General features: G+C 39.3%; 2 protein-coding genes across 11 annotated transcripts in view; one reads left to right on the top strand and one right to left on the bottom strand.

Annotated features, from left to right (window-relative positions):
* The window catches only part of NFE2L2 (NFE2 like bZIP transcription factor 2), a 141,945-nt gene that overhangs the window by 13,438 nt on the left and 101,639 nt on the right, over window positions 1-26,868 (top strand). The gene's annotated exons all lie outside the window — the stretch shown is intronic.
* The window catches only part of AGPS (alkylglycerone phosphate synthase), a 203,268-nt gene that overhangs the window by 149,957 nt on the left and 26,443 nt on the right, over window positions 1-26,868 (bottom strand). For 5 of the 8 annotated variants that reach the window (XM_048214157.2, XM_026492470.4, XM_057318832.1 and 2 more), the window contains exon 2: window positions 17,976-18,048. The exons of 1 other annotated variant lie outside the window; for it this stretch is intronic. The gene's annotated coding sequence lies outside the window, so the exon portion shown is untranslated. Of the gene's footprint in view, window positions 1-17,975; window positions 18,049-20,568; window positions 20,736-23,279; window positions 23,340-26,868 lie in introns of those variants that run through there. 2 more of the 8 variants (XM_048214156.2, XM_044381447.3) reach the window with 2 other exon arrangements.

Genomic DNA, 26,868 nt, shown 5'->3' with positions numbered 1-26,868 from the left:
CCCAATAACTTAATAGTAATTGGTATGAGTATATCACTGAAGTGTAGATAAATTCCAATCCACCTAGAGAAGCCTTTTTTTTAATTTTTTTAATTTTTTTTTTTATTTTTTTAAGATTTTATTTATTTATTTGACAGAGAGAGACACAGCCAGCAAGAGACAGAACACAGGCAGGGGGAGTGGGAGAGAAAGAAGCAGGCTCCCAGCGGAGGAGCCTGATATGGGGCTCAATCCCAGGACTCCGGGATCACGCCCTGAGCCGAAGGCAGATGCTCAACGACCGAGCCACCCAGGCGCCCCAAGCCTATTTTTTTTAACTATGATGTCAATGAGGTTATAATAAAGTATGTGATGTATTGACAAGTAGATATTGTCTCATCAAAAATAAAAACTAATAACATACTTAAAAGTAGCTCTAAAATTGATAAACTGGGGGTGCCTGGGTGGCTCAGTAAGTTAAGCATCTGCCTTTGGCTCAGGTGATGATCCCAGGGTCCTGTGATCCAGCCCCATATCAGCGGGGAGCCTGCGGAGGGAGCTCTATTCTCCCTCTCCCTTTGCACCGCCCCCACTTGTGCTCTCTCTCTCTCTCTCAAATAAATAAAAATCTTTAAAAAAATAAAATTGATAAACTGTGTAAACCGAAGAACGATTATTTAACTACAGTAGAAGAAAAAGGGAAGGACGAGTGACATCTTTTCACTTTCATGTTAGTTATCATGAAAGAAATAGGTTTAATGATAATTTCACTCATTGGTAAAAGAGACTTAATCACTTTTACAATCAGTTGAATAATGAATTAATTCTTTTTAATAGAAAGAGTTTGATGCATATGACTGTTCATTCTGAGTCTAATAGTCACTATTAATCATAATCTCCTCCCAACCCAACGGTCCTCTCAATATGCTATCATTCTGAGGTGCACATTCCCTCTTGAGTCCTTTCTTGATGTTATCAGAACATGTGGAATTATATTGTTGTCAGGTATTTTCTTCCCATCAAGATAATTCATTGGTATCTTTTTAAAGGAGGTTTGTTGGGGGGGTTTTGTGCGTTTTTTTTTTTTTTTTTTTGGTACCACTCTAAAGAATAAAGACCTATACTACATCCCCCCCAAATAAAATAAAATATTTTTTTCTTTAACAGATAATTACATAGTTCAGGATGAAAAGACTCTCCTCTCTGATTACACTCTATGCATTATAATGTTTATGCAGCCAAATTATTTGGGTTTTTCTTTCAGGTTCACTTTAACAGACACTTTTCTCCAGGGAAGAAGAGTGTTGTTGATCCTAGCAGTGGGTCTAATTCCTTTCTCATATGTTTATTTTTGAAGAACTCCCACAGACTGGCTTGTCCTTAACCACAGATAGTTTATTCTCTATGATTTGTGTGTGTGTGTGTGTGTGTGTGTGTGTGTGTGTGTGTGTGTGTGTGTTAAGTAGGGGGCAGTGAGGGTAGCATAGGAAATAAATCTTTTTTTACACAAACATGAAAGAGAACCCTCAAAAAAGCTAGGTAATATCTCACCAAAGATAAGTGATTAATATCAGATTCTTTCCTAAGAGCAAGTTTTGATAGGCCAGAAATAGAGATACTACAAGAACACAGCACCTAAGAGGGAGTTAATAGGTCAGGCAGAAACATGCCTACATCTAAGATCAGCAGTCTGTCCTTCTATCCAGGTTCTACCTAAGGGCAGAGCACCTCAAAAGCTTCCAGAGGAATTGAAATGAATATATGAGAATATTTCTTCATATTATGACTTCAAATCTATGTCAACTCATTAAAACTTTTTCTTATTTTTTCATTTTAAAAAACCTAATTTTATAGTTACTCAGTTCATTGAATTTTCTCTGATACCTAGACAAGATTCCTTGAGACTGAATTACCTAAGAGTAATATGAAGAATGATTTTTATTTTATAAGGAAAGATGAGAGAAAAATAAATAAGAAATGAGATGCAATCTAAAATGGATATAAAAGGGGTGCCTGTGTGGCTCAGTCGGTTTAGCGTCTGCCTTCGGCTCAGGTCATGATCCCAGAGTCCTGGGATCGAGCCCCATGTTAGGCCCCCTGCTCTGAGGGGAGTCTGCTTCTCCCCCTCCCTCTGCTCCTCTGCACACCATCCCCCACTCATGCTCTCTCTCTTTAGCTCTCGCTCAAATATTACCCATTTACTCATTAAAGCTTCTGAAATTCTTTGTAACCCTGTGTAATACAGTCTGTTCATCCACAGAATGATTTTCCTCCTAACACCTTTGGGATACGTTGACTTAATTTTAAGTCCTACAGAGTAAGTGCTTAAGATATGAATAACCAAGGCCAGCACCCAAAGAACAGTGATCATTGATGAAATCATTCTGTGAATGGTGGCCCAAAATAGTCAATCTGAGTTTAATTATTAATGTCCTGGATGAGGGTTGTGGGAGAATATTCTTAACATTTGAGTATAAGACAAAAGCTAAATCTATGTAATAAAACCTTTTTCTCTTAGCTATAAGTTCAGCCAGTTGTGCAGAATTGAGCCTTTTAAACGGACCTAGAAAGCTTATACACACATTCACATGTACACATATAAATTCAGTGCTTCTGTACATGGAAACCATAATCAAGATGGGTGACCAAGGTTTGTGAGCTTGCTAATTCCCTGGATGAAAGCACGAGAATTCAAGATGATACTGAAACATTCAACAAATAATAGAATAGAAGAAGCAGTAAGTCCACTAGTTCTTAGGATGAAGGGAAGGGTGCAGATTTATAAGAACATTGTAAAAAGGAAAGGAAGGAACTTGTAATATCTCAGCACATGGCAAGAATAATGATGCTTCTGAGTATACTCCTTTATTTCTTATTTGAGAAGATGATAGGAAAGTTGTATATGGTGGAAGATGAGATATTAGCAGCTCTGTCCTTGATATTTAACTTGACTTGACTTGACAACAACATTATAGACAGAATGGGGTTCAGAATTGGACAAAATGTTATGTTTGTATAAAATGGACAGATTTTATACCTAAATTTCATGAATTTAGGTATAAATTCCCCACCCTGAATTTCATGAGTAATCTTCATAATCCTCCTTCAGTTTTTTTATCCAGAAAAAAAAATCTTTGTGCATTTATCCATATATTTTAGAAAGTGACTTCTAGGGGCGCCTGGGTGGCACAGAGGTTAAGCGTCTGCCTTCAGCTCAGGGCGTGATCCCGGCGTTATGGGATCAAGCCCCACATCAGGCTCCTCCGCTATGAGCCTGCTTCTTCCTCTCCCACTCCCCCTGCTGTGTTCCCTCTCTCGCTGGCTGTCTCTGTCTCTGTCGAATAAATAAATAAAATCTTTAAAAAAAAAAAAAAGAAAGTGACTTCTAGGACTGCATCTTGGGCATGCTGTAAGTGGGTGCAAGCATGCTGGGGGTGTTCAATAAATGATGAAAAAGAAGTTTAGATGAAAAGCACAAAGTCAGAAAGTTAATAAGGTCCAATTCAGGATTTTTTTTTAAGGCAAGGTAAACAAATAGCTTAAGTATTTTATTTGTTTGCAACTAAGCTTGTTAACACTATATAATGAAATGTACAAAGAATAATGTTGCAGTTTTTGGTTAGATTTAAGTCAAAGACATTCATTAATAAGGAATCTTTGAATATGAATATTCCAGAATTTCTCTAAGCCATCTGATCAGAACAACTGTCTCTGAATATTACCTTACTTTGGAAGGTACTGGCATACACTTGAATTAAACTCAGAATTTTTCAAAATAAGCCCTAATTAATAAAACTATTCTATATTCAAACTAAAACAATTTTAATAGAACTTTCCTTTCCAGAAACAATAATAAAGGAAACAAGGCATTTTGTAAAACGTGGTCCTGAACAAGTCACAGTAAAAAATAAATGTAGACTTAACTTCCACCTCCTCAAAACAGAGGCTACTTTCTGTTCCACAGCCTTGGAAACAAGGTGAAGAACAGTCTGTAAGCAACTTTGGGCAGGGGTTTGCCAAAACAAAGCTCAAGCAGTTGAACATGGTCCCTTCTTAAAAAGAATTTGGGGGAGCCTGACCAAAGAATCCAAATTCTGTTTTTAATAACCGATACAAAAGCAAAATGGCTCCTCCCAAGTAGCAGGGCCACCAGGGCCTGGCCCAGCCCCACGCTCACCTCTCTTGTGCTCCCAAGCAAACCCTGATGCTCCTGCTCCAGGGAGACTTTTTCTTTTTAGAGGTTCAGCGTCCAGGGACCTCTCTGTGTGAATGAGGTGAGCACAGACTCCACGTGCGTATTTTAAGGCTTGGAGTCACAGTATTTTTCAACACGGCTGGGCAGAGTCCATGTGTCAAACGGCCCATCTCCAGTTTGTCCTAATTCCTCACCACGCATTTATAGACCTAGGACCACAGACCTTGCTATGTCATCATCATCACATCTAATGTCCATCCTAACTTATGATTCATATTCTGTGCCTGGAAACAGTCCCTGTATTTAACAATAATACCTACAACATAAAACAATCCACCGTTACAACTTATATGGTCACAAAACATTAATGATCTTCCGTAGACCAAGCAAATGTTTTTAACCATAACTGTCGTGCATCAAATTCACAGCCAGAATCCCCAAGATCAAAATGCCCTCAGTGGCACTCAACAAATGGAATTTCCCCAAGCACAGTTCTGTAAGAAGTGTGTGTGAGAGTGTGTATGTGTGTGTGTGTGTGTGTGTGTGTGTGTGTGTTTTAAGTTATTATTTGTATTGTGCAATTCAGGCTTCTTAATGCCTGAGTTTCCAGTAAAGCCAGATTTCACTTGCATTACTTTTAAACTGTGTTTTAAAACCTACTGATTTTGTTTCCTTAAAGTAATTTACTGTTAAGTGTTAACTAACAGTGACAACATGTTTCATTGTACTGAATTATCATGAAAAAACCAAGTATTTTGAAGACATGTATGGTCAAGACATGTTTTGCTCTATTATCTCCCCCTGGCTGGGGAAGTTAGAGAACTTGCTGTAAATAGCAGGATTAGTGGATCACAAAATGAATTACTAGTTGCTTATGTGAAATCATGAACTTCTCATTACTGTTTTCATGGTTTGTCATGCATAACATTTTTAGCCAACTTGGTCTGAAATTTATGCAAGTTATTAGTCATTTTTATCTATAGACCTTATCAAGTCAATGATGTCACCTCAGCTGTTGGACATATTCTTTAAATTTATAATCGAAGTCTCAGTGTAGTCTATGCCTTGCATAGTAATTAGTTCTACAGTCTTCTCACTATATTCTAGAGTCATGACTTCCAAGTGCTTGGATTGGGTACACCTACAACAACTAATTTCTTCAAATCTGCTGGTGCTGCCACTGTTCTTTCAGGCTCAGATAGAAACCTGAAAACTCTCTTTTACTTGTCTCCTGTCCTTCCACTTCCATTCTGACCGTCACCAAGTTATACCAGAAAAGGAACTGCCTTTTCTTAACTATTCCCACCACCATAGTTTATGCCAGGCCACATCTCCTCACTCCCGGCCATTATAACTTTCTCCGGGCTCCCTCTTTTTTATTATTCTTACCTATATTCCTGCCAGAAAAGTCTTACTAAAGTACCATTTATAATACCCTTTAGCAAATCTGACTTCTCCAGACCTCAGGGAGCTCTACAAATTCAGAGTACTCATAGCACTTATAGTCAGGCCCATACAGCTTAACACTTAAATATTCCCACATGGCCTTATTTGAATTCATTTTGTCTTCCCTGAGGAAAAAGAGTTTGTCTCATATTTCTTTTCAGCTACCATAACCCCTAACACAAGGCTTGTTCAAGACCAACTGTCAGGGTCAAGTACTGCCCAATAAGTACTACTTTAAATGTGCCATAGAATATTCTGTACTATGCCAGAAAGAAGTAGGTTACCATTCATTCCCACATCATTCACTCATCAGGTATTTTCGAGCAAATTTTGTATGCCAGGCACTGTGCAATGGATGCAAAGAGATATAAGCCTTGCCTTCAAGTTGCTGGTGACAGAGTCAGAGAAGTACAGCACGGGGAAGATAGAATACACTGTGTGCAAATGCTTACAGGCACCCAGAGGAAATACAACCAAATCAGACTGGCAATAGTAAGGAATGGAACATCATTGTCTGAAGTGTGTTTTCCAGAGCACTAGTCTGCAAGATTCTCCATGAAAAGAAAAAAAAAATTTCATGGTCAAATAAATGAGAAACCCTGGACATCATCATTCCCTCTCCCAAAGAGTCACAAAGCCCATTAGCACACCAATGCCTTAGAGGAGTCCTGTGGTAAAGAAACTGGTGGGAAATCCTGGTGTGAAAGAGATGTTCCAGTCATCAGGAGAAAAGTGGTGGCTGAAACCTCTGGGTAGGTGAGGTCACTGAGGAGAGAACAGAGGTCTGAGGCCCAGAACTAAGAAAATACCAACATTTAAACGTGGAGTGGAAAAAGAGTAGCCCAAAGGGAGACTAAAGTGAACTGGCCAAGGATGTACAAACTCAAAACAAAGTGGAAAAACAGAAGCAGAGGGAAAGGAGAGAATTTCAAGGAGGGACTGGCCGGAAATATCAGAGCCCCAGGTGAAGACATTAGAGTGTCCCCCAGATTTAGCTATTGTGAGGTTATTAGGGACATTGGCAAGAGTGTTATCAAGGAAACGGAAGGAAGTGGGATTGCAGTGGACTGTGGTTGTAAGGAAGTAGAGACACTACATGTAGACTGGCCATTTGAGAAATTTGGCTGTGCAGTGTCGGGAGTAATAGAGGAAGGGAGAAAGAGAGATGCTCCATTGAAGGAGGGTTATTTTACACTGAGGAAATTGGAACCGCTTTGTATGTGGAGGCAAAAAGTCAATAGAGAGGAAAGGTTAAGAAACAGGGCATTTGGGGTGAGAGGTGCTTCATAGGCTGGATAGCTGAGAAGACATAGGACAAATCACAGGTGAGGTGGAATTAGCCCCAGGCAGAAAAAGGAAAAAAGAAGATGGGCTAAGAGAAAAATAAAGTTGTAGGTGGCGAGAGAGAAAGTTATTAGTAACAACATTAAGTAATATTCATGGTGCCAGGCACTGTGTTAAGTGGTTTACATAGGTTGTCTCATTCAGTCTTTAGAGTAACCATTTAGAGAAGGCACTAATATTATCCCAGTTTTACAGACAAAGAATTGCAGTATGGAGAAAGAAGACATCTTGTCATATAGTACAGTCAAGATGCAAAGTAAGGTAAAAAAAAAAAAAAAGATCTCTGGGGGCACGTGGGTGGCTCAGTCAGTTAAGCATCTTCCTTCGGCTCAGGTCATGATCTTGGGGTCCTGGGATGGAGGCCTGCATCAGGCTCCCTGCCCAGTGGGGAGTCTGCTTCTCCCTCTCCCTCTGCCCCACCCCTCCCCACTGCTCGTGCTCACTCTCTCTCTCTCAAATAAATAAATAAAATCTAAAAAAAAAAAAAAAAAAAAAAAGGTCTCTGGCCTAAAAAGTACTGTCTAGGAAGGAAGTTCTTCCTTAGTGCTCTCAATTTTCAGAATGAAACTAAAGGCAAGGCTCTTTCCTGAGAGTAAGCCAGGGAGGTAGCAGGGTAGGGGGTGTCTAAGGAACAGGGTACTCACGATTGGAATACCTACAGAGAAGAATGGGGAAGAGCTCTTACTAAGGACATATTTGAGAGCGTAGCTAAGTTGAGGAGCATGCTTTGGTAGAGACTTCAATTCCTATAACCTGTGACATTCCAGCGCACTCCACCAGCCCCACCTGCTATACCAGGGCCTAGATAACAGGGCAGAGAAGAGATAGGTTGCAACTTGCAGGCTCCAGAAAAAGAGACCCCACACATCCTCTGAAGTGACCACCAGTAGATACAATGTAGTTTGCTCTCCTATAGATAAAAGCAAAGGGCTCCAAGATACAGAGGTAGGAGAGGGATTCACTCGGATTAAGGGAATTGGAGAAACCTAGGGCTATGGGGGAAATTTCTACTAGCTCTTGCCGTATAAAATTGAGCAAATTTCAAGCCTACTCTACTGAGAAATGAATTGCCAGAGCACAAAATGAAGATCAAGTTTGGGGGGAAACCGTATGTCTAGTTTTCAGACATGTTGATTTTGAGATGCCTAGAGTTTTCCTACATGGACTTGAAAGTTTGGACTTGAAAGTTATCACCTGAAGGTAATAGTTCAAGATTTCACACACCAAGTTGCTTGTACACAGAGAAAGTGGAAAGGTAACACAAAGCTATCTCACGGTTTCCCCACAAATAAAGGCAGAAAGATAATATGGCCATCTGAGGTATGATTAGAGTAACACGATGATACCATTGAACACGGGAGCACAGTTCTCTGGCCATGAAACCAAGATGGAAAAGGAGAAAAGGCCTAGAATACTTTCAGGGAATGGAGTGGGTAGAGAGTTACAGATAGAGCCCTTAGGAGGGATTAGGAGATTGTGTAAGGGGTCTAGGAAGGATTTCTGGTTATACAGAAGGAGGTGGAACTGGAAGAACTACAAAAAAAACAAAGTTCCCTTCTTTCACAAGCTTGCTGGAGCCAGCCTCACAGGAGATTACAGCAGAATTCTCCGGGTTCAGTAGCAAGGCCACCACAATTGGGCAAGGCCCTGAGTCACCCATGCTGTCTTCTAACTCTTTTTCTAGCCTCCGCTATCTTCGTTGTCCTCCACTCACTGGAGGGGACCTTGCCCCACTTAACCCTCTTTGCTCTAGAAGCCTATTTTTACTGTAAAGAGACCCCAAAGTAACACATTTGTAAAAAGAAAATTATTTTATTGTTTTATAGTAAACTCCAAACTCGTGTATGTTTGCACCTGGTTAAACCCTAGGCTTCCATCTTAAAATGCAAATGTGTGAGGCAACAAAAGAGTATTCCAGGAATGGCCCATGGAAGTAAGATAAGGCAAAAGCCACCTCAACCACATCCGCCAAGTATATAAGGAATTTCTGGTTAGGCACACTTCCTTTATCTACACTGGCAGTTACTCATAACCACGAACCTTTTTTATTGGACACCACTCTCCATAATTTAAAATTACGGTAACCCAGTTTCAACTCCATCTAAGGGAATACAGCCACGAGAACTCGGATTCTAGTCCCAAACTCATTGTTAGCTATCTGTGCTATTATAGGGAGGTCAACCTCTTGGAGCCTTATTTCTTCATCTGAAAAATAGAAATAATGCCTGCCTTTCTTCACAAGTTGGCCCTAAGAATCAAACCAGATAGCTATAAGATGGAAACATTATTTTATGAGTATCATGATACAAAAATAAATGTTATAGTTATAACTTTTTTGGTAGTAATAATAATTGTTATTATTAATAACAGTAGTAAATATGACGAGTTTATTTTCCCACAGTCTCATGGTATAATCCCTGAGGGCTATATACTAAGATCTTGGCATTAAATGGCCCATCCATCTGCTACATGGCTAAGTTCAATAGCAGGCAGGGAGAGAGAAAGAGAGAAACGGTGGTAAAAATAAAAGGAGGCCAGGGAGAGGGGAAGAAGGAGGAGAAGGAGGAGAGAAGGAAGAAGGAAGACAGCAGATGGAGAGACAGGAGCACAGGAAAGCCAGGGAAGTAGGGGATGTAAAGAAAAGGCCTTTCCTGCCTGCCTTGGGCCTCCCGTTTCTCAGAGTCACTAAAAGGTGGCTTTCAGAAGGGATTCTTCTGGAAGAGGTCATTGAAATCATTAACTGAACTGGATAATGTATGAATCCACAGTGTTTGGGGTATTTCCTGGTCTTCACATATGGCCCCTGGAGAAGGAGATACTGAGGAAGGCAGTTTTAATAGCAGAAAGTAAAAATTTTTTTAAATGGCCAAGGAAGTAATATTGACTCGGTGGTGAGGCACTATTTTGCATGAGACCCAGCTTGGGGGAAAATGTTTATGGCTACATTTTTTAAAACTCTGAATGAAATACCTCTCCTCTATTAAGTCCCCTAGGGGAAGACACATATTTTATAATATATATTGCCTATCTATTAAATAGAAAAATGTCAGTGAGCAAAGTGGCACAGCTTCCTGCGTGCCTAACTGTTAGTATCTGGGCAAAGCTGCAAAGTAGCAAAGCAGATGCCGTTGTCAGATTTTTATTTTGATTAGCAGCATAAGGGAACTGGTATGGTGAGGGTGGTTGGGGTTCAGCAAAGGAGAAGAGGGGAAAGAAATGAATGTCAAATAGTTATTAAAATATTCCAATTTTCAGGGTGCCTGGGTGGCTCAGTCGGTTAAGCATCTGACTTTGGCAAAAGTCATGATCTTGGGGTCTTGGAATCTAGCCCTGTGGCAGGCTCCACGTTCAGCAGAGAGTCTGTCTGTCCCTGTGCCCCTTCCCTTTCCCCTCCCCTCTGTCTCTCTCCTCCCCCTCTTTCTCCTCCTCCCCCTGCTCATGCCTATGTGTGCACGCTCTCTCTCTCTCTCCAATAAATAAATAAAATCTTTAAAAAATATATTCTAATTCTTCACATTTCCTTTCTTTAGAAGAAACTCAGAGTTCAATTTCTGTGGGATTTCATAGATGTGTGTGTGTGTGTGTGTGTGTGTGTGTGTGTGTGTGTGTGTTGGTAGATGCAGAAAAACATCTTAAAACATACCCAGGTTAACCCATAGAGGAGCAGGACCCATTCCTTCCTTCTCTTTCTTGCAATGTCTTTCTCTCTCTTTCTCTCTGTCTCTGTCTCTCTCTCACACACATACAGACTCACACATCATTAATAGTTTCTGAGGTTTATTTTTTATTTATTTTTATTTCTCATATACAAAAGCCTGAGAATATACTCCTCTTTATGTATTATGGAAAAACATTTGCGTGCAATCTTAAGGAAGTTAAATTAATTACCATTTACCTGCCAAGTGAAATAAAAGGTCTACCCCTAGGATTAATATTTTATACTTCCTTATTGTCTTGAATTATGTAGGTAAATGAAGGGGTTTTCCTTTAAAACACACACACACACACATATATATATGAAATATGAAAATCAATTGGTTGGTAAGAATGAAGTGAAGCTGCACATTTACAGAAATCCAAGACAGTGCTGTAAAATGAAAAGGAGACTGAGCTGGTTTCAGCTGAAAGACCAGCAATCAATTCAAACAACGGTCTTCCCTTTGAGCTGAAAATATGGAAACGGAGTGGCACAGAGGAGTCCTCCTTGACACTCCCAAATACTGTTGGATAATTAATGTGTCCCTTACTCTGCTTAACGGAAGCCCACTGCTCCACTCTATTTAAATGAAGGCAGGATCCTTGCAAACAGTAGAAATAGGGGGAGAAGGAGATTTTATGTATATAAAGTTCTCTTCTGACTATGAAGTAGTTCATGAGAAAAAAATTAATAAAAACTTTTTAAATTAATGTTCATTGTAGAAAAATTGAAATGTGCCAAAAAAGGTAAGGAAGAAAGTAAAAATAGTTTATCATTCCACCACCCAGAAAGATAAGCTGATAATATTTTGTTGTATTCCTTTCTAGTATTTTTTTTCCTTAATGTTAAACTGTCTTTGTTTAGCACAAGAAAAATACTGATTTGATGTTTTCAACACTGCTGGACAAGAAATAAATTAAAAATGCAAAAAATAAGGGAGAAACAATAATTGCACCCAGTTAAACTGTGGGATGCTGTACCAGCATCCAGAACTAAGTATGTGAAGAAAGAAAGCAGTTGTGAGCAATCAGCAGAATACAGTGGAAAATACACACAGAAGATTTTGTCCTATTGCTGTCTTACTGTTACCTCACTCCGTGACCTTAGGAGAAGCTTTTTCCTTCCCTAGCCTTCATTTTCTTCATCTTTAAAATAGGGGACTGCAGCTCAGCAGTTCCACAAACATGGTTAGGTGATTTGCCATGTGCTGGAGACCAGAGATGACAGGCAGGAAGTGTCTAATCTAATCTACCAGGTTTTGCAAATTAGAAATGAAATTCGGGTAAAATTTTATGATATCCCCTGATATTTAAAATGCCCCCTGGATTTTAAAAGAAGAGAATTTGCAAATTCTTGGTTTAGTGAAGTGGACAAGATGCTACCCAAAGTTCCTCATTCTGAAATTCTGTAATATAATGTCACCAAGGGTCAAGTGCATCTTTAAGATACCACACTAAACCAATATTGACCATTGCTGACAGCAACCAGTAAATCTCTTGAGGGTCTCAGAGGACCCCACTTTCAAAGCAGTTGGAAATCAGAGCTGAATATTCTGTCAATTCAGTTGTCATTATATATTCCTTAAATACCAAAGGCCAAGCTTTCAAAAATTGAGCAATAAAAATCCATCCCCACTCCAAATCATTCTCTTTCTGATCCTTCACAACCAATTCCACCTCAATCTAGGAATTTAGCCACTTTGAATTTTCTTTTCCATTTCCAACAAAAACTTATTGGAAAGTAGTAAACAGGAGTCATTTACAGCTTACTGTGTTTCTCCCAAGGATATTTATACTAAATCTTTGTATGTAATTGTTTAAAAAAAGGTTTTTCTCTCTGTTGAAGGAACACATATCAATGAGTAGGTAGAAGAGGTATATTTAAAGCAAGACAAAAGGACCTTCTGCAGTTCCCTAAATTAATACAAGATATGGAGAGCCCTTGTCCATGAGTCTTTCAAATTCAGGAACAATGTGGATTCTGTCTAATATGGGTCATTCCCCAAACTTCACTAATAAGGTCAGTTCTCCCTCTACCACCCCCCACTTGGAGCTACACAGAAATATAATATTAAAGAACCATTTCAAGAGGTGGAGAGGAGATTGTTTGCTTTCTTTTTCTTTTCAGTTTTTGTAGTGAGGCTGAAAGAATCTGGGGCATTGTCCCAATTTAAATGAATTACAAATTGAACTAGTAATTGACAATATTTACAAATAAATGATTCTTTTAAATCAGTGCTATCCAGCAAAACTTCTATTATGATGGAAATGCTCTATAACTGCACTGCCCATGTATTAGCCATTTAGCCCCATGTAGTTATTGAGCACTTGAAATATGGCACTTGAAATTCAGAAACTTGAGTTCTTAATTTTTAATTTTTATTAAATTTAAATAGCCACATGTGGCTAATGGATGTCATATTAGACAGCACAGTTCTAGAGATTTTTTTGTGGAAGCTGATGGGGTGCCAAATGCCCTATTCTGACCCTAACAAGAGAGCTTCATCCAAGTAGGGTGAATATGTCTTCAGAATTTCAGGTCTATTGCAATTACGTTAGTTGCCAAGTCAAAGGCAGTTGCTATTGACAAACCAGAAAATCTACAGAATTGCCGTGGAAACCCTATTAGAAAAGCATAGGGCAAGCCAGTATTTTGCTGTTTAACTAGACTCCAGTAGGCCTGAGCCTATTCCTCAAAGTGACCCAAATAAAGCCAACTTAATGCTTTTTGTTTTCTTAAATTTGTGTCTACTGGGAGTTTTTCATGTTTCTATGTCAACCCTTGTTACAGGATATCTTGAAAGGATCTCCTATGACCAAAGATCCCCTGAATTCACAATTTTTTTTGACTAATAGAATGAGGAAACTATGACTATTATCTATTGTTCTTAAGCAAGACCTTTGGGACCATTCAAAGAAGCAGCTTGAATATCTATTACAAGGAAGGAGAATTATACAGTGTGTAAATATCTATTACAAGGAAGGAGAATTACACAGTGTGTAAAGGCCCTTTGTTGAAAATTGGGTTTTGATAATTACATTTTTATCTGAAGGCCCTTTGTCAAAAATCCCTCTTTGAGAATTATGCTTTGCTGACTCCTCAGATAAAAAGAAAAGATAAGGGAAATGCTTGGCCATCAATGTTTCAAATAAGGAGGTTTCGATATGTTACCACTGGCCCTTGATTTCTACCTTGATTGACATGTCGAGAGGGTCCAACCATTGCCCAAACCTCTTGTGGAACAGTTAAGCTTGCCAGGGCCTTGGTTACCTGTTACTTGTATCCTAAAGTCCAGTGAGGTCCCCCAGCTATAGTGGCCACAGTTTGTGAGAGTAGATAAGCATAGAGATCCCTGCCATCCCTGCTATCCCTGCCAGGCTCACCATACCTGCTCTCATTGCCACATAACATAGAATTCATTCAAAATAATAAAACCATCTTTATTGCTAGGGGTTTAAAAAATTTTTTTTTCCCTTGGCCCTTAAAGACTGAAGTGCCTGGGAAGGAGGCTTGATGCTTGGCCACCCTGGGGAAGGACCCTAAGAGGATGTGGCTGGAGAAACTAAGATGAACCCAGGTCCTTGGCAAGGTCACTGGGTTTCCTGTGTTGTAAGGAAAGTTGTTGGAAACTGAGGACTTTAGTGAAGTGAGAATACTTGTTTTAGACAACAATAGCTCTGGTATGAACAAAAACAGATAAAGGAATCACTTCCTAGTCAGGAGCCCAGAGATAGGAATGTGCACTTGAGCACTGTCGCAGTTTAATTTCGAAATGGAGGGGGAAGAGCTCTCTAGTTGCCTCCAATAACTGGCTTGCTTTCTTTTCTTTCCCCACCCAAATCTATATGGGATTTTGGACCTTGCTTTTCATTTTATATTAGACTGAAAATTACACTTAGACCCCTTGTTATATGATCCCCTTACTTTAAGAAAGCAAAGACACAGCCTTGAGTCAACTAGTTATTACTAGAACTCCTGGCCCAAAACTTACTTCATATGCCGCAAAGCTCCTGTTTCCACAGCAGTAAGCCAGCCCCTATGTGTTCCTTATTTCCTTCTCCTTTCTACAATGAAATGATAGGAGCTGGGGACTCTAAATTGTGCTGAGACTATATAGCCCTCGGGATCTTGGGACAGCCCCTACACTTTGTTGTAATCATGCTTCCGTTCAACAAATACTAAGTGACCGCAAGGTCCAAGCCTAGTACTAGGTGTTGCTTCAGCAGACAGGAGCCCCAAACATGGTTGCAGTAAACATTCACTCAAAAGGGTGATTTTATCTCCATCCAAGACAGGGAGGCTGGGGAACTCATACCAATATATTTTTTCAACTCAGCGTGTACAGTTAACCCATATTTACTCAGCTACAATTTCTTTCTAGCTGATTATAAGTTTCCTCTTCCCTCTTATATCTTCCTAGCATCCTTGCCTGTTGCCTCTGGTTAACATTGAGTGCAAGATTCTGGGAAAGGAGTGAGAAAGCCTAGGGTGTGACCCCACAAGCCAAATCTTGCACAGTTTCTATACATGGCGATTAGGAAAAGAATGACTGATTCTTGAAGTTCTGGTCTGACTTGGGGCCAGGTTTGGGAGTGTGGGGATTCTGGCATGAAAAGGAAGAGAGCATAACTAAGAACAGTGCAGTCTTGTTGGTATAAAATCTGTTCCCCACTTACACACATACACTGTCTGACCTGGTCAAGCCATGCTCTCTTCAGATTGTGCCCTACTCCTCCCAACCTTTCTTCTGGACGCTCTCCACCTCACTGTCTCCACCCCAGTCCAAGTCACCCTCATTTCTTTGCCTGGACTCTAGGCAGGCAAGCCTCAATATCCTACTGACTGGCCTTTCTGTACCTGTATTTGTCTCGCTTTGATCCTTTCTCCCTTCTGCACTCAGAACGACCTTTCAAAAAAGTGTTGCTTCCTGGTGTGCAAGGGTAATGACCCAAATCATGAAGGGGCCTCCAAGGCTGTGCACAGGGAGGATTTTACCCACCTCCTTAGCCTTCTCACTGTTTGTGGGCTACCCACACTATGCTACAATCAGCCTTGTTTCCCCCTGCCCTCAACCCTAACTCCGGTCTCTGCACCCCTACTTTTTCTTCAGGGTTCAGCTCAAATGTCACTTCTTCAAGGACAACTTCTCTAATACATGAGGGCCGTGGTCAGAAGCTCTCCTAGCATCTTGCCCTTCTCCTTCACAATGTTTATGACAGTTGCAATTCTATACTTAGTTGTTTTTAAAGACTGTCTCCTTAGGATATAAGCTTCGTGAAGTCAGAGACCACGGGGGTCTTGTTCACTGCTCTATCCCCCACATCTATCACAGTGCCCAGCACAAGGAGGGGCTTGTTAAATATCTCCTGAATGAATGCCCACGCTCATGTTCTATAGATGCACACATCCCCTTTCCTGACACATGAGCAGAGGGAAACCACCCTGTTCTTGTTGTATCCTCTCTGTTGTTATTCTTTTCATTTTGATTTAGCTTGCTTATTCTTATGCTCCGTGCTTTTACATCTTATTTCCAAAAGAGAAGAAAGAACCCTCAGGTGGAAATGCAGCTGGCAGATGCAGCCACACCAGCATTCTCAGAACACATCCTGTCATGTCACATTTCCTTTACATACTGAGAGCACCAAGAGTTTGTGTGGCAAGTCTTGAATTCTGATTCCTACTCAGCTAATCAAGGTCCATCAAAGTCCCAACCACATGCCACATTCTCTCTGAAAGCCTGCCTTTTCTTGTCAGAACCTCTCCTCTTGCCAAAGCATTTTGTTTGTACTCCTGTGTAGCAGTTATATTGTTTGGTTTTTCTTTATCACAGTTGTTTTGATACCCATTTGCCTAACTTCCTAAACTCTGTTCTGAGGGCACGTACACTGAACTGCTATATTGTCTGAATCGTCTTTGTGTCTTTGCATCTAACACAATGTTAGGTGTTTATTAAACCAAATTGATTTTTTCCCATTGTTACAGTACAAGACTGGGGCTAAGTCCTTTAGTCTGATCAGTTCCGTTCATCAATTTCATCATTTATTCTCCATCATTTCCACAAAGAAGTACAGAGAATAGAGACATCCTGTCCTCTTTGCCTTTCTTATGAAAGGTTACTAAAAGAAGTGGAAGAGAAGAAAGAAGAGGCTTATAAAAACACAGAACAAACTAAGTAATGCCAATAAATACACAACATTGGGTATGCTGTCTGTTGAAAGCCCCATGGCTCTTCCTCATAGCAGATGATAAAAAGTTTAAAATGCCAGGGGCATCCACTGAAACCAATATGTCAAAAAAAGAAGGAAAAGAACTAGCCCATGTGCTGATAAATTGAACATGCCTTATTGTTGATTCTTAGAAGGATAGCACTGTGCATTGTATGCTTTGCAATGGCAATCATCCTCCCTAATGTGTAAACATCTAAAAAATGATGCATTCACTGAAACCAAACACATAGACCTGGAAATTTGGGTTCTAATCCATTTGCCCCTGTCTAGCAGAGTGACTTGGGCAAGTCAGGTTAACATCTATAGTTAGTTGCCTCCTGTTACAGATTTTAAAATAGAAAGCCTCCTAAAGGAACTTCCTTTTATTTCAACCAGCCCTCATGGAATCATGTGTGGACTTGCAGAAGGACAGTCAGGCCATGACTGTCAGATGAGAAACTAAATTTGCCATTATCAAAGATCTAATATGATAATATATCTGGGAAAATAAATATTTTTCAGGTAAAACCTCTTCTTGTCAACTGCCAATTTCTATTGGGGTGTTTTTTTTTCCAGTTCAACTAGTATTTATTAAAAGCCTGTTACTCCAAAGAAATTACATAGTATAACAGAACTACCGATTAGGAAATGTACGCTCGGGTGCCAGGGTGGCTCAGTCAGTTAAGCGTCTGCCTTCCGCTGGGGTCATGATCCCAGGGTCCGGGGATCAAGTCCTGCATCAGGCTCCCTACACAAGGGGGAGCCTGCTTCCCCCTCTGCCCCTCTCCGTCCCACTAGTGCATGCATGCGCTTGCACATGCGCACTCTCTCTCTTGCAAAAGTAAATACATAAAATTAAAAAAGAAAGAAAGAAAGAAAGAAAAGAAAGGAAATGTGTGCTCTAGATCTGGCTATGCCACTACAAGCTGTGTGATCTTAGATACTCTAAGTGACAGTTGCCACTTATGAGCACCTACTCTGTGCTCCCTGTGCTAGGCACTTTATGGGTATGATTTCCTTTAAATGTCACAAAACCCTCCATGAAAAGTTTTATTAGCCTCTTTATATAGATGAAAAAACTGAGATTCATAGAAGTTGAGTAACTCACCCCAGTCACATAGCTAGTAGAGTAAGTGAGATGTTTTTTCCACGGATGTATTCTCTAGACCAGTTTGTGCCATCTGTAAAATTAGGGAATTTAATTATGTGATGTCCATGGACGATATTAAATAAATTTAACTTATTTGTTTACATTTTATTATGGAAAATCTCAAACTTGCACAAGAGTCAAGAGCGTTGTCCAGTGACCTGTCCCCCCAGCCACAATAGTCAGCACCTCATAGCCCCTCTCCCTTCATCTGTTCTCCACCCACTTTCCTCCCCACCCCTGTGACCACTGGATTCTTGTAAAACAGTCTACATATATTATTTGATCTGTAAATATTTCAGTATTTATCACTAAAGAGAAAGACTTTTAAAAAACATAGCTCCAATACCATTAGCACATCTAAGATAGTAACAGTAATTTCTTAATATCATAAATATCTAGCATTTAAATTTTTCTGATTTTTTTATGATTGGTTTATTTAAATCAGAAAACAAAGTCCTCATATTGTGTGTGGCTGCTATGTGTTTTAAGTCTTTTTTAATCTACACTTTCCTCATATCCCCCATTTTTGTTTCTCTTGAAGTATTCATTGAAGAAATTGGGTATTCATCCTAGAGTTTCCCACACCTGGATTTGATTGTATTCCTCAATTGACATGTTTCTCTGTTCCCTTTATCACCTATAAACTTCTTAGGTCTAAAGGTTTGATCTGGTTCGGGCTTGATTTTTTTTCTTTACAAAAACCCTTCACAAGGGTAATGAGTATTTCCATCAGGAGATAGTGATATCTAATTGTCTTTCTTTTTATGTTAACAATCCTTAATGATAATTGCCTAGCTCCATTATTTCCATCAGGGGTTTACAATTGGTAATATTCTAATTATATCTTTTCTTCTTCATTTATTAGCTAGACTATTTCTATAATATCTATTTCTACAATTTTCCTGACCTCAACTATTTAATTGCCATGAGATACAGTTCATAAAAGAAAGGCAGGTTAAATGCTTGATTCTTTCCTTTCCTTTACCAGTTTTCAGAATAATGAGTTGGTTAGTTATCACCCTCTAAAGGTGACTGATGAAACTGTTTTTAATATCATTATGATCTCAGGATTTTAACATATTTAATGTGTTTGATCAATTGCAGTTATTCTTACTGATGCTCAGATTATAGGAACCTCCTCTAGTTGGCTCCAGAGTCCTTTTGACAGTAGTACTTTGATAGCTTCTCCACATTTTGTATAACAAGATGTCCAGCCTCATACGTTTCTTGTCCCAGATCTCTAATCAGACATTTCTCTAAGAATCCCTAGGGACTACAATCTGGGCAGTAGTAGTATTTACTTCTATGGATTGTTCACTGCTTCTAGGCCTTTTCAGTGAACAAAAGTAGGAAAATCTATTATGACTTCATACTGATATTTTTCTATTCAAATTTAGGAATAGAGTTTTACTTCTTTGATTTTATAGTTGTATTCCTTTCTTTTTGCTGAAAATCTTCATTCCTTTTTTTAGAATACTGTAATACTTTCAGAATTTTTACAGACAATTTAGTCATTAAAGATAATTTGAGGGGCCACTGGGTGGTTCAATTGGTTAAGCGTCTGACTCTTGATTTTCGTTCAGGTCATGATCTCAGGGTTGTGGGATTGAGTCCCAAGTTAGGCTTCACACTCAGCAGGGAGTCTGCTTGAGATTCTCTCTCCATCTCCCTCTGCCACTCTCCCTCATTCTCTCTGTCTCTCAAAAAAAAATTAAATAAATAAATAAATAAATCTTTTTTTAAAAAGATAATTTGAAAAATTTTTTGCGGGTTTCTTTTGTGATTGTGGTGGTTTTTTGTTGTTGTTTTGTGGGGGGGTTTTTTGGTACTGAGGGTGTATCCCACCAGGGGTCAAATTATACAATGTGCTTAATATCACTGTGTTTAATATCACTGATACTCAAAATATTAAACAATCAATTGGAACCAAGCAGCCCCCTACTATGCCATGATATAAGTCTTTAGTTGTTGGACTGTGGAGAGGTAGAAGAGGGGTAATATCTTAGGGCAGCAGAAGTTCACCAACCCATATAGAGTTCTTCAATACTTTAGAAACTGGGAATGCCATACTCTGCATCCTGGTTTGTTACAAGCTTTGGTATGTTGTATCTGAGTTCCCTTCTAGCTCCAAGAGGAACCTATGTATCACTCAACCCTTCTCCTGCTTCCTTGCCCTGTTAGGCTATATATACATATATATATATACCTGAAAATTTAACAATTATACAAATGATTCTTTTATGTGATTCTGGAAGTTCTGGCCAATAAAATAAGCAACAAAAAAGAAATATAAGCTATAACCATTAGGAAATATAATTAACAGTGTTTGGAAGCACTATGACTAGATACCTTAAAACAAATAGAAAATCTTAGAAAGAATAAGCAAATTAGGAGCACAAACTTGTAGACAAGCAGGCCTGCAAATGGTGAAGCCAGCTACAGGTCTGAATTAATTAGTAATTGTCATTTAATATAAAATTAGTTATTAAATATAATTAGTTATACAATTTTCAGCTGTTTTGATTTAATTCTAAAATTACTTAAGAATTACCATAGTGGGGGGGCGCCTGGGTGGCACAGCGGTTAAGCGTCTGCCTTCGGCTCAGGGCATGATCCTGGCGTTGTGGGATCGAGCCCCACATCAGGCTCCTCTGCTATGAGGCTGCTTCTTCCTCTCCCACTCCCCCTGCTTGTGTTCCCTCTCTCGCTGGCTGTCTCTATCTCTGTCGAATGAATAAATAAATAAAATCTTTAAAAAAAAAAAAAAAGAATTACCATAGTGGATGTCGGTGATACTGCCTTCCCCAAAAGCTCTTTCCTAAGAACTGGTATCCCTCTGCCCCACAATCATCCACATGACTATAAGCAGAACTTTTCTTGTTTATATGACCCCACTCCCCTGGTCCGACTTGATGGGTCTGTGGGGAGGCGCCTGGCCTCAGCCAGTACAATCAGAAGCTTTCCTATGGATTTTTCAAGCCAGAATCAAGAAAGAGAGTCATTTATATGGTTGTTAAAAGACACTGACTGAAAGGGCTGTTGTTGTCCATGTTTTCTGCTTTGTGGGGAAATCCTGCAGTGAGAGCAGATGAAGCTGACATGCAGAGAAGAGCCAAGCCAATTGTGAAAAAGAATTTTGATGGCAGTTCAGTTCCTGCAGTTGTTCCTGAGGCCAATTGCAGCCCTGCCCATCTCTTAGGTTGATTTTATAATGCTTCCTTGGCATCCATAAGCCAATTATTTCTCATTTTTGCCAAGGCTAATTCAAATTAGATTTCTGTCACTTGCTATCAAAAGAACTCTCACTTCTTTGACAAAAGGAAATACATAGAATAAATCTTCCATAAATAATAGATTTATATTTGAGTAGTGTCAGCTTTATTATACTCCATATAAATCCTCTCAGTTCCCCCACATATTATCAATAAAAAAAATTCAGAATGTTAATGGATTTTTGATTATGTGATTTTTTTAAGCTTGGATTTTCTTAGACTGGGATGTGGTGGAAAGGCAGGACATAAGTCTGGAAAAAGAGACTGAGATTAGAACATACAATGCTTTAAATGTCATGCTAAGGAGTTTGGACTTTATTTTGTAGGTGGTGGGGATCTAATTGGAAAGTTTTCAAGCAAGGAAATGATCTGTTTGGATCTTTAGGATATTCTGGTGGCAGTGTGGAACTTCATTTAAAATGGGAAAACAGGAACACCTGGGTGGCTCAGTCGGTTAAGTGTCTGCCTTCGGCTCAGGTCATGATCCCAGGGTTCTGGAATCAAGTCCCACATCAGGGTCCCTGCTCAGTGGGGAGCCTGCTTCCCCTTCTCCCTCTGCAGCTCCCCCTGCTTGTACATGCTCTCTCTCAGTCTGTGTCAAACAAATAAATAAAACCTTTTTTAAAAATGGGAAAATAATTTCATTGGTCCTTATTCTGGAAACCTAATCATGTAAAGGCTATTCCAGGTATATGAGGCCAAGTGATAAGGGACTCACCTGGTTGGAAAAGGAAAAAATTCAAGAGAAGTTTCAGAAGTAGACTTGGCAGTACTTAATGACCACTTGGATATAGGGAATGAAAGTGAGGAAGTATGGAAGGACTGTGAATAGACAGAGATACCATCAACACAGGAGAAGGTGGAGGAACAGATTTGAAAAGTCACTAGTCTAGCTGAGCACCGCCACTGACCTTTATGGTCCATTTTAGCAAGTAAGATCTTCCTGTCCCCATGTAACACTCACAGTCTCTCTCATTTCAAAGACAGCCGTAATATGATTATATCTTGACAGGTTGTTTGTACTTTATTGGAATTCCTCCAGGTAGGAAGCCAAGGAAATCATTAAGTTCTGGAAATTTAGGATTCCTACTTGGTCTCTGATAAGGAAGGCATTAACTGTTGTTTTGTCATGCTGGTGTGTGTTGGTATAATATAATATATTTTATATGTAATATATCTAAAATAGTATATTCTATTTACTTACTGGTTTGTTTAGTGAATATAATTAAAAGAATAATTATAGCCAACCTAAAATTTTGTATATCACACATCGTAAAGAATACCATCAACTCATTGCCTACTCTGTGCTTGTGGTTACAGGTAGAGAAGTTAAAATTTTATAGTGAAATAAAATTGGAAAGAATATAGTAAAGTGATATGAGGCTCAGATTTTCAGTGTAAATATCTCTATGTTCAAAGCAATTAACCAGAAAGCACATTTTTGCTATACATTCCCTGGGGAACTAAAGAGCGCTCTTCTACCTGATTTCTAAGGTAAAAGTACCAAATGCCAACACTGTAATTCATTTTGTGTTAAAAACAGAATTAGACACTGTCCCGGCTTGCTCACTGCCTTTCCAATATTTTCGGGAAAGTGCAAAAATTCCAATTTGTCAATGACGATTTTGTCAAAAGTAAAAGCTCCGCAGCTCATAGACTTGAGTAAATAACATCTTTAGAATTCTGACAACTCTAATGAACTACTGGGAACTTTGGCCAAATTCCACTTGGTTTGGTTTGATTTCCTTATATCAACACTGACCAAGAGACATTAAAGCAAACTACATACGTAATTTTAAGTTTTCTAGTAGACACATTAAGAAAAAAATTAAAAGAACCATGTGAAATTAATTTTAACATTTTATTAACCATTTTTTCCCAAAATGTTGTCATTTTAACATACAATCAATATTTTTTAACTACTAATGAAATATGTTACATTATTTTTGCATACTAAGTCTTCAAAATCTGGTGTGTATTTTATACTTACAGCATATCTCAATTCAGACTAGCCAAATTTCAAGTGCTCAGTAGCCTCAGGTAGCCAGTGGCTATCATATTGGACAATACAGCCTTAGATAAGAGAAAAGTTACAACTGTAAACAACACCTTTCAAAGAATTAATCAGCCTTCCCTTTAAATGACATAATAACCACAACATGCTTAACACAGTCTTAGACACTTATAGCTGCAAGGCCATTCCAAGTCTGAGAGGTTATATGGTAGAGATTACAAATATGCATTCAAATATTTAATCTTTTTTTATTCTGCTCTCTACCCCTGTCATTCTGTTTTCCATGTTTTGAAGAATGGAAAATGGTGGTACTTTTCTGTCGTGATAAGTTATGAACTAGATAACAGGGAAGAGTGGGGTTGCCATTAAGTGGGGCTTATTCCCAATTACGGAAGCAATATGCTGTTCTGGAGAGGGCACTAACTTGAGAGGCAGACCTGAGTTTCATCCTGGTTATGCCACTAGCGTACGGCCTGAGACAGGTCAAGTCAATTCTTTGGACATTTTCTCATCTCTAAATGGAAGACAGTGGGATGCCTGGGTGGCTCAGTCAGTTAAGCGTCTGCCTTAAGCTCAGGTCATGATCCCAGGGTCCTGGAATCAAGCCCTGCATCGGGCTCCCTGCTCAGTGAGGAGCCTGCTTCTCCCTCTCCCGCTCCCCCTGCATGTGCACATTCTCCCTCCTCTCTGTCTCTCTGTCAAATAAATAAATAAAATTTTTTTTAGAAATAAAAATAATATAAGGAGGATGGACTAGATTAAAAGCTTTCAAGCCATACTCTGAGGAGCCTAAGGGCTTATAAGGGAAAAGTGAAGAGGAATTAGGTGAGATCTTTGTCACACACACTCACACACACCCTATCACATTCAACCACTGCCAGATCAAGTTTGTTTTAATTATTAATCTCCAGTATAAGCTCCAAAGCTAATTACAATTTTAAATATTATAACCATGGAATTTGATCATCTCTACTTCTCTTTTCAACAGTATAGGAAATCATATTCATATCTCCTGGCCCGTTCCTAAATGTCCTATCACATACCTTTTCCTCAACCTTCCTTATCACCAGTCTTACCCCTCCCAAGTTGCTGGTCAGGTTACCAAATCAAATTGTTAGACACTGCTGATTCCAGGCCAATTGAACAATGAGGTATGTTATTAGTTCAAATTTTGCCCATTGTGAGGATTATCCTTTTCCTTTGTCCTTCTGGTCTCTGACTATGCCGTAAATGCTAGAGCAATGCCCTTCAAGCCAGTAAGAAACATTTGTAAAACAGGGTTTTAGTTTTTTCCACCTAATTGGTCATGGTGAATATCCCTGTGAAGCCATATGTGTAAGAGACAGCAGTTTGACATGAGTAAGCAACAAGAGAATATGGGCAGCTTGCTCATTAAATTTACCTGCCTTCAAAACCTGTCCAAGCCTGGTTCTGTATTTACCTTTACAACTTGGGCTAGGAGTCTCAGATCATGCCTGGATCATGATAAGCAATTGAGATTGCAATCACTTGGTGTCCCAGGGTTAGTTGTTACAATGGGACCCAGTAGCAAGCCTCTGAAAATCGAAAAAAGTCCACAAAAATAGTGCCTCTTCATATTGATAAAGGGTTCAGATACAACGCTTTATCCCTCACTTTAGAATCACAACCTCACATATTCTATAACGGCCTTGGTGAAGAATGGCCTCTGGACCTTATTGAAAGACATAATTGAGGTGAGTGGGTCAGAAATGATAAATCCATGCTATCATTCCTGTCTCTTGAAATTTTTTAATTTGTTCTTTTGCGTTTTATTGAAGACATTTGCATCTTAAGTTCATTTTACATGAGTCACCATTATGTCCCTATTTCAGTCAATCTTTAGCAGAACAAACAGAATTATCCCCAGCTTCTCAAGCTGGAACAGTTAATCCAGAATCTCTTGTAAACCCTGTTTGTAAATCAGCCCAGGATATAATTGTGTTCTCCTCTTCTTCATCCAGCATTCTTAAAATCTATTCTAACCCACATTCCACAGATTAAGTAGCAAAACTCTTCAATTCCTTTGGTGCTCGAGCCATCTCTTCCTGAATTTCACTTTGGAATTGGCCTTTTGAAAAATATCAGAATTTAACTCTAAAGATTTGGAGATATGCAGAGTAAGAGTAGGGCATTAGAGAACTGGCTTCCTCTTAAAGGTAACTCCATCAAACTAGGGTGCTTCAGTATCATCAGACAAAGGAGGAATAGCCTCATAGCAAACAGAGATACTGCTTCAGCTGGCAAGGAGGCTCAGTGGAGTTTGGGGATGAGAGTTACCGAAGTTCTCCAAATTCTCTTCTATGTGGCATTTTAATTTTAAGGCTATAACTCTTCTTGAGTCAGCACCTTAGCATATGTTCATGTAAGAGCCCCAGATAAGAAGGTGAATTCAACTGATTTATAAGCAATCAGAAAGAACAAATATTGAGTTATAGCTATCTCAGTCCTAGGGCGATAAGAGTTTCTTTTAACAAATTCCAGTTTGGGTTTCAGTTCATGTTGTAAAATGAGACTCTAGAGATTTCCATTTGTTAGTCTCTTCATGGAAACAGCTAACCTCAGCACACAGCTCTTGAATTCCTCATATCCTTCATGCTGTTCTACGGTAACAACAGTTAGGTCCTCCATGGTCTTGTCTTCAATGCCCACCTTAGTCCTAATGTTCACAGGCATTAATTTCTTTAACTATAACAAGCTATGGGCTTCCAGCATCCCATATCTGAATATTAATTGGGTTTTTATTATCTTCAAACATAATGAGTCTGGATAACTAGTCTCATCATTTTGTTAAGAGTCTGTTGTTTGTAATGAGCTCCCCATCACCAGTTTCTGTACAAGTCAGGATTCATAGTTGCAAGCATTAGTAATCAACTCTAGGTAGCTTAAACAGAATGGAATTTGTTGGAAGGATACCAAGGGCTCACAAAATCTATGGGAAAGTTAAAAACCAGGCTCAGATAAAGGAGAGGAGCCAAAAGAGGCTGGCAACAGAAAACTCAGCCAAGAACCTCTGTAGGAACAGTCCGGTTAGAATGCTGCCAGAACTTGGCCAAGAGCCGTTATAGGAAGAGGCTAAGCAGAATGTTTTCAGTGACACGGCCACTACCAGACATTCTCCTCTCCTGGATTATTGAGGTCACTACCATCTCTATAAATAATTTGCTAGTCCCTGCACCTTTGTGTCACTCCTTCTGGATTGAGTGTCAGAATCCCACTGGACAAACCTCAGCTCTATGCTGATGCCTTTGCTGTCTAGAAGAGTGTCGATCTGCCCTTTTTTCAGTTTCCATACTGGGGAAAGTGTTCAGATGCTAGGTAGCCAACACACGTGGGGGCTCGCACACACCCACACACACACACATACAATGCCAGGCCACCATACTTGGGTTTATTTCTGGACTTGCTATTTTGTTTTATTGGTCTGTTTCTTTTGTTGTCATTATGACACTGTTTTAATTGCAGCCATTGTATAATATTTTTTAACATCTAATAGCTCAACTCTTCCCCCTCGAAAGGATAAAAACTTTTCTTGGCTCTTCTCAGC

This window comes from Ursus arctos, unplaced genomic scaffold (assembly GCF_023065955.2).
Source record: "Ursus arctos isolate Adak ecotype North America unplaced genomic scaffold, UrsArc2.0 scaffold_1, whole genome shotgun sequence".
NCBI lineage: Eukaryota > Metazoa > Chordata > Mammalia > Carnivora > Ursidae > Ursus > Ursus arctos.
Note: the sequence above shows the minus strand (reverse complement) of the source record. Positions and strands in the feature narration are given on the sequence as shown.